Source organism: Giraffa tippelskirchi, chromosome 9 (assembly GCF_054371585.1).
Source record: "Giraffa tippelskirchi isolate mGirTip1 chromosome 9, T2T-mGirTip1v1.2.pri, whole genome shotgun sequence".
NCBI lineage: Eukaryota > Metazoa > Chordata > Mammalia > Artiodactyla > Giraffidae > Giraffa > Giraffa tippelskirchi.
The window spans coordinates 116,125,609-116,132,855 of record NC_137283.1 but is presented as its reverse complement, the minus strand read 5'-3'; positions in this window follow the sequence as shown (position 1 = coordinate 116,132,855).

The following is a 7,247-nucleotide window of genomic DNA, read 5'->3' as shown; positions in this document are numbered from 1 at the left end:
TGCACCAAGAATTCATGCAACGTACTATTTCAGGGTAAGTATGATTGCTTCCTGTCCATATGATGTGATGAATTACAAGAGGAGATGTGAAAACAGTAAGTTATTGAACAGTATATTAGGATAGTGTGCACGTGTTCTCCACCTGATTGTAGTGCACGCTTCAATCACAGCTAATATTTACTCAGGACACGCTGGTACTGGTTGTTTACAGCTGGCATCTGTTCTTATTAACTTGCATGTCAGTCATATTGGCTAGAACCCCCATAGTGCCTGGGTTGTTAAGTATATCTTCTCTATCTCTGATAAAAATGAATGGGAGACTCCAACTCTGATTGCTTAGAAGAGCAGTGGGATAAGACTTCCTAAGATGATTCCTGGCCTGTCTTGAGGGACGAGGAAGAGTTAGATCAGTAAAGGGCAGTGTGGGAAGGGAAGTGTTGTAGCAAATCAGGGGACCATGTTCAAAGAATTATGTATGGCACAGAAAAAAATGTCCAGCAACCAACCTGAAAATAAAAAGTAAACAAACAAAACCAATGGAGCCAGGAAATTATTTGCTTGGTCAACCATCTTGATAAAAGACATTAAAAAAATGCCATCTAAGTCTTGTTTCTGGTAATAGTAAACTGAGTAACTCAGATTAGCCCTCTCACTGAAAGCAATAAAATATTATGAGCAAAATGTATATATGGGTATGTCTGTGCGTGTGTGTGTGTGTGTGTGTGCACAGCAATTTAAAAATATTCCAGATCTGAAAAATTAATGGGCCCTCCCTGGCTAGTTTTTAGATGAGATCCAGTAACTACAAGGTAAGAGGAATATTGAATCATCAAGGCTATCTTTCTCCAGAAGGTGCTTATTAATGCCACAACAATTTGAGCTCTGGTTGAATGTCTGTATTTTGTCTAGAGGGACATCAAGGCTCTCAGCCTATTGAAGGTAGGGAAGTTTGCAGAAGAACCCTTCTTCTGAACTGGAGCCCCAGGGGCAATGTCCTTAGCTATGAATGAACCTGATTTACATTTTCCTTTCTTACCTCCACAACCATTGGGAACTCTGAGAGAGCTGCCTTGGTGACTTTGGAATGAAGAGTAGAGAGAGAAGGAAAAGAAAAGCAGATTTTCGCTGGAAGCTCCAGAAGAATCCTTGCAGATATATACCATGAGTAGGCAGGCCACGGACTCTCAAGGATTGAACTTAATCTTAGGTGTCCAGGCCTGCAAAGCCCCCTAGATACCAGGTAGATAGAAATGCAAATGCTGTTTGAAGGGAAAAACACCTATCCTAAGGTATCAGAAAATACTCAAAATATTTTTGAGGGCAATGACCAGCAAGCATGCAAAGACACAAACATTGCTTATAGGCTGATTTAAATGGATTCAAGACTTGAATGTAAGCTGCTGCTGCTGCTGCTAAGTCACTTCAGTTGTGTCCGACTCTGTGTGACCCCACAGACGGCAGCCCACCAGGCTCCCCCGTCCCTGGGATTCTCCAGGCAAGAACACTGGAGTGGGTTGCCATTTCCTTCTCCAATGCATGAAAGTGAAAAGTGAAAGTGAAGGTGCTCAGTCGTGTCCGACTCATAGCAACCCCATGGACTGCAGCCTACCAGGGTCCTCTGTCCATGGGATTTTCCAGGCAAGAGTACTGGAGTGGGTTGCCATTGCCTTCTCCGTTAAATGTAAGACCATACACTATAAAACTAAAAGAAGAAAACACAGGAAAAATGTCCATTGACACTTGTCTTGGCAATGATTTTTTGGACATGACATCAAAATGAAGGAACAAATGCAAAAATAATCAAATGGGGCTACATCAAACTAAAAAGAATCTGTACAACGAAAGAAATAATCAGCAAAATCAAAAGACAACCTACTGAATGGGAGAAAATATTTTCAAACCAGCCATCTGATAAGTGATTTATATCCAAAATACATAAGGAACTTATACAATTCACTAGCAAAATACAAGCAATCCAATTGGCTTGGATGGTAAAGAATCTGCCTCCAATATGGGAGACCTGGGTCTGATCCCTGGGTTGGGAAGATCCCCTGGAGGAAGGCATGGCAATCCACTCCAATATTCTTGCGTGGAGAATCCCCATGGACAGAGGAGCCTGGTGCACTACAGTCCATGGGGTTGCAAAGAGTTGGACATGACTGGGGGACTAAGCACAAAGGAGTTGAATAGACATTTTTTTCTAAAGGAGACATACAAATGGCCAACAGGTATATGACAAGATGTCAACAAAACTAACTATCAGGGAAATGCAAATCAAACTACAGTGAGTTATCTTCTCATACATGTTTGGATGGCCATTATAAAAAAAAAGAAAAGAACAAGTGTCAAAGATGTGGAGAAAAGTGAATCATTTTGCACTATTGGTAGGAATGTAAATTAGTGCAGCCACTATGGAAATCAGAATGGACTTTCCTCAAAAAATTAAAAACTAAAACTACTAGTTTTAATGCACCACTCCTGGGTATACATCTGAAAGAAATGAATACATCAGTATCATAAGACACATGTACGCCTATGTTCATTGTAGCATTATTTACATTTGCCAAGACATGGAGATAGTCTCAGTGCGCACTGATGGGAAAAAGAAAATGTGATACACATACACACAGGAATAATATTGAGCCATAAAAAAGAATGAAATCTTGCCTTTTGTGATAACATGGATGAGCCTCAAGGGCATTGTGCTAAGTGAAATAAGATGGGAAGGACAAATACTGTATGTTCTCATCTACAAGTGGAATCTAAAAATGCTGATCTTATAGAAACAGAGAGTAAAATGATGGTTACCAGAAGTGATAAATTGACATAATGAAATATTGTACAGCACTAGAAGGGAACTGATACAATATATAACAGATACAATGTATACAGACACAATAACATGAATGAATCTAACAACTTAAGATTGGGTAAAAAACAAAAGTTCCTATAGTATGATTCCATTTAGGTAGAATTTTAAAACACAGACAAAACTAATCTATATTATTAGGGATAGATATTTGTTGTTGTTCAGTTGCTCAGTCATGTCCAACTCTTTGCGACCCCATGGACTGCAGCATGCCAGGCCTCCCTGTCCTTTGCCATCTCCTGGAGCTTGCTCAAACCCATATCCAGAGAGTTGGTGATGCCATCCAACCATCTCATCCTCTGTCGTCCCCTTCTCCTCCTGCCTTCAATCTTTGCCAACATCAGGGTCTTTTTCAATGAGTTGGCTTTTCGTATCAGATGGCCAAACTATTGGAGCTTAAGCTTCAGCATCACTCCTTCCAATGAAAATTCAGGACTGATTTCCTTTAGGATGGACTGGCTGGATCTCCTTGCAGTCCAAGGGACTCTCAAGAGTCTTCTCCAACACCACAGTTCAAAAGCATCAATTCTTTGGTGCTCAGCCTTCTTTATGGCCCAACTCTCACATCCTTACATGACTACTGGAAAAACCATAGCTTTGACTATATGAAACTTTGTTGGCAAAGTGTTGTCTCTGCTTCTTAATATGCTGTTTAGGTTGGTCATAGCTTTTCTTCCAAGGATCAAGCAACTTAATTTAGTGGCTACAGTCACCATCTGCAGTGATTGTGAAGCCCAAGAAAATAAAGTCTGTCACTGATTCCACTGTTTCCCCATCTATTTGCCATGAAGTGATGGCACCAGATGCCATGATCTTAGTTTTCTGAATGTTGAGTTTTAAGCCAGCTCCTCTTTCACCTTTGTCAAGAGGCTCTTCAATTCCTCTTCGCTTTCTGCCATAAGGGTGGTGTCATCTGCATATCTGAGGTTATTGATATTTCTCTCAGCAGTCTTGATTCCAGCTTGTGCTTCATCCAGCCCAGCGTTTCTCATGATGTACTCTGCATATAAGTTAAATAAGCAGGATGGCAACATACAGCCTTGATGTACTCCTTTCCTGATTTAGAACCAGTCTGTTGTTCCATGTCTGTTTCTAACTGTTGCTTCTTGACCTGCATACAGATTTCTTAGGAGGCAGGTCAGGTGGTCTGGTATTCCCATCTCTTTAATAATTTTCCACAGATACATATAATAACAGTAAAAATATAAAGAAAAGCAAAGAAGCGATAACTGGAAAAGTCAGATTGATGGTCACCACTAAAGAGAGGGTTTTATATATGGCTCTGCAGGTAATATTGATAGTAAATGTAGGGTATAGTTTGGGCAAGGAAGAAAAGGAAAGATGACCTCGACAGAAGTAGGTTACCTTTATTCAGGCAAGGAGGGGCGACAGTCGGCCTAACGACCAGGCTGAGTGCTAAGAGGGATCGGGGGGCTCCATATTTATAGGGGGTTTGTGGAAGATGGGGAAACAGTGTCAGACTTTATTTTTTTGGGCTTCAAAATCACTGCTGATGGTGATTGCAGCCATGAAATTAAAAGACACTTACTCCTTGGAAGGAAGGTTATGGCCAACCTAGATAGCATAATGAAAAGCAGAGACATTACTTTGCCAACAAAAGTCCGTCTAGTCAAGGCTATGGTTTTTCCAGTGGTCATGTATGGATGTGAGAGTTGGATGGTGAAGAAAGCTGAGTGCCGAAGAATTGATGCTTTTGAACTGTGGTGTTGGAGAAGACTCTTGCGAGTCCCTTGGACTGCAAGGAGATCCAATCAATCCATCCTAAAAGAGATCAATCCTGGGTGTTCATTGGAAGGACTGATGTTGAAGATGAAACTCCAATACTTTGGCCACCTCATGAGAAGAATTGACTCATTGGAAAAGACCCTAATGCTGGGTAGGATTGGGGGCAGGAGGAGAAGGGGATGACAGAGGATGAGATGGTTGGATGGCGTCACCGACTCGATGGACATGGGTTTAGGTAGACTCGGGGAGTTGGTGATGGACAGAGAGGCCTGGTGTGCTGCAATTCATGGGGTCACAAAGAGTCGGACACGACTGAGTGACTGAACTTAACTGAACTGTGGAAGGTTTCTGGACAGGGGGTGATAAATCTCAGATAGATGCAACCAGCCTGGAGCATCAGGGTGGGACCTAAAGTTCTGTTTTGTTTTCCCCGAAGTTAGATGATTCAACAAGGGCCTTTGAGACTGTTGTTTTCTTTTCTAGGCCCAAAAGACTCCTTCATTAAAAATAGTTTTTACAAAGCAGTCTGGCATCGACAATGTAGTTTCAAGGGAATAACCTAAATTTATGTCCTTTCTTCTTTTTTAATGTTAGTACCTATTTTCATCTTAATTTTCCCACTTTTCTATTCAGTTACATCAAACTTTAAAAATCAGCTAATATAAATGTTAACTTTGTGTTTTTGTTATGCTGAAATTTGATGCCAAAATATATGCAAAAACTTAGCAAAAGAAGTATTTTCAGGTAAAACAGTTATAGGTGACTGACTGAACTCTGAAAAATATCATGCAGAAAAACAGTCACACTCAGTGACCTCATGTTGTCTTTAAAACAACAAATGTGGATATTTGAAAAAGTCAAGATGATTGATTTATTCCAGTTTTCATTCTGTTATTAGGCCATGAAAAAATATGATGTTTAAGGGTGATTTGAGGAGATACACAAAAATCTAGCGTTCAAGATAAGAGGTGAAAATTTAACTTTTATGACAACTTTTTTTAGCATTTTCACAAAGTTAAAAAAGAAAATATGGATTATATATTCAAATTAATAGGCTTGGCAAACATATGTACTTTTGGAAACAGTGGTTTAAGTTTAAGACATACGCAAACTTTTTCCAATGAATTATGTATAGCATATCCATCATCTCCCAAATCATTTATGTATTTCAATATCTCTCCTCCAAATAGAATCTACAGGAATGTTACTCCCCAAGTTTTAGGCAATATTCACACTGTATGTTTCCAAGACTAACAGTCTCACATCTAAAATTTGGGAGTGTAATCTATATGGCTATACATTAATTTTTTAAAACATTTAACAAATGTTAAAAATGTTAGTGACAACTCCTGGGCTATTTAAATCTCAACTCAAATCTCTTCATCTTCACCCTTCTGTCTCTCTGTACCTCTTACTTTATTTTATCTCCCAGCTCTCAACTTCTCTAAGGAAGATGGGGACTTCAGAGAGTGGGGAAGGAAGTTATCTGTGAAATAATGCTATGTGTAGAAAGAGCTCTGAGAGTAAACTGCAACCTTTAATCTAAAATTTTCACTCATATCAGTAAAAATCTGACAGAGTAAGAGCCCTGGTATCTTGGCTGTGACTGTTTCCCTGTTGTCAATCAAAACCAAATACTTAGCGTCTGCTGTAAATGTTAGAATTCTAAGTAAAGGCAAATTGATGCATCTGGGAAAATTCTAAGTAAAATTTTGTGAATCCGTCATATTTTTAAGAAATTTCTTACTTGGTCAATTCACTTAATTTCAAACTTCAGAAATTCATCAGTTGAATAATAAATTCATGTCAAGGAAAATAATCTCCTTGTTCTTCATCTTGTCTTGTTAGCTATGGCAGGTGGTGGCCTGCTTGACCTCCAGGTATATGACTGCCAAACGTGAAAAGCTAATGTCCAGTAATATTTAGTGTTTCACAAGGTTTGCAAAGTACCATATGCTTATATTCCTGTCCTTAATAGACACTACTCATTAGTTAAATATATAGGAAGAAAATATGAATTCACTGATGGCTGGTAAATATTAGCTGTTGAAAACTTTTAAACATTATTTTTAAATTGTTCATATTTTAAATATTATTAATATTTACTCAGGAGGTTATTTTAAAGAACTTTTTATATAAACAGTGTCTCAATTGTTAAATATGATTTCATTATATCTAAGGGCCGTTTATATCCAGGTCAGCTCCCTCTAATATTACAACAAAAGCCAATGCTTAAGGAATTCCCCAGCAGTCCAGTGGCTAAGACTCCATGTTTCCACTGCAAGGGACTTGGGTCCTATCCCTGGTCAGGGAACTAAGATCCTGCATGTTACATGGTACAGCCAAAAAAAAAAAAAATGCCAATGCTTACATAAGACTAACTTAATAAAAACTGTTTTGCGGGAAACACCCTGCACTATCCCTATCTTTCTTTACATGGTACCTCTGGAGTGACTCCATCTACCCAGGTAATCAATACTTTCCCTTGAAATTTTCTGGGTAGAAAACTTTCTCATATATTAAATCACAAGTTTTGACACTGACTTGGAATATAACCCCAGAAAAGTGGTCTTAAGTGAGAATGTCATTTTGTAAGAAAATTATTTTTTTCTCAAAAAAAAAAAAAGGAAAT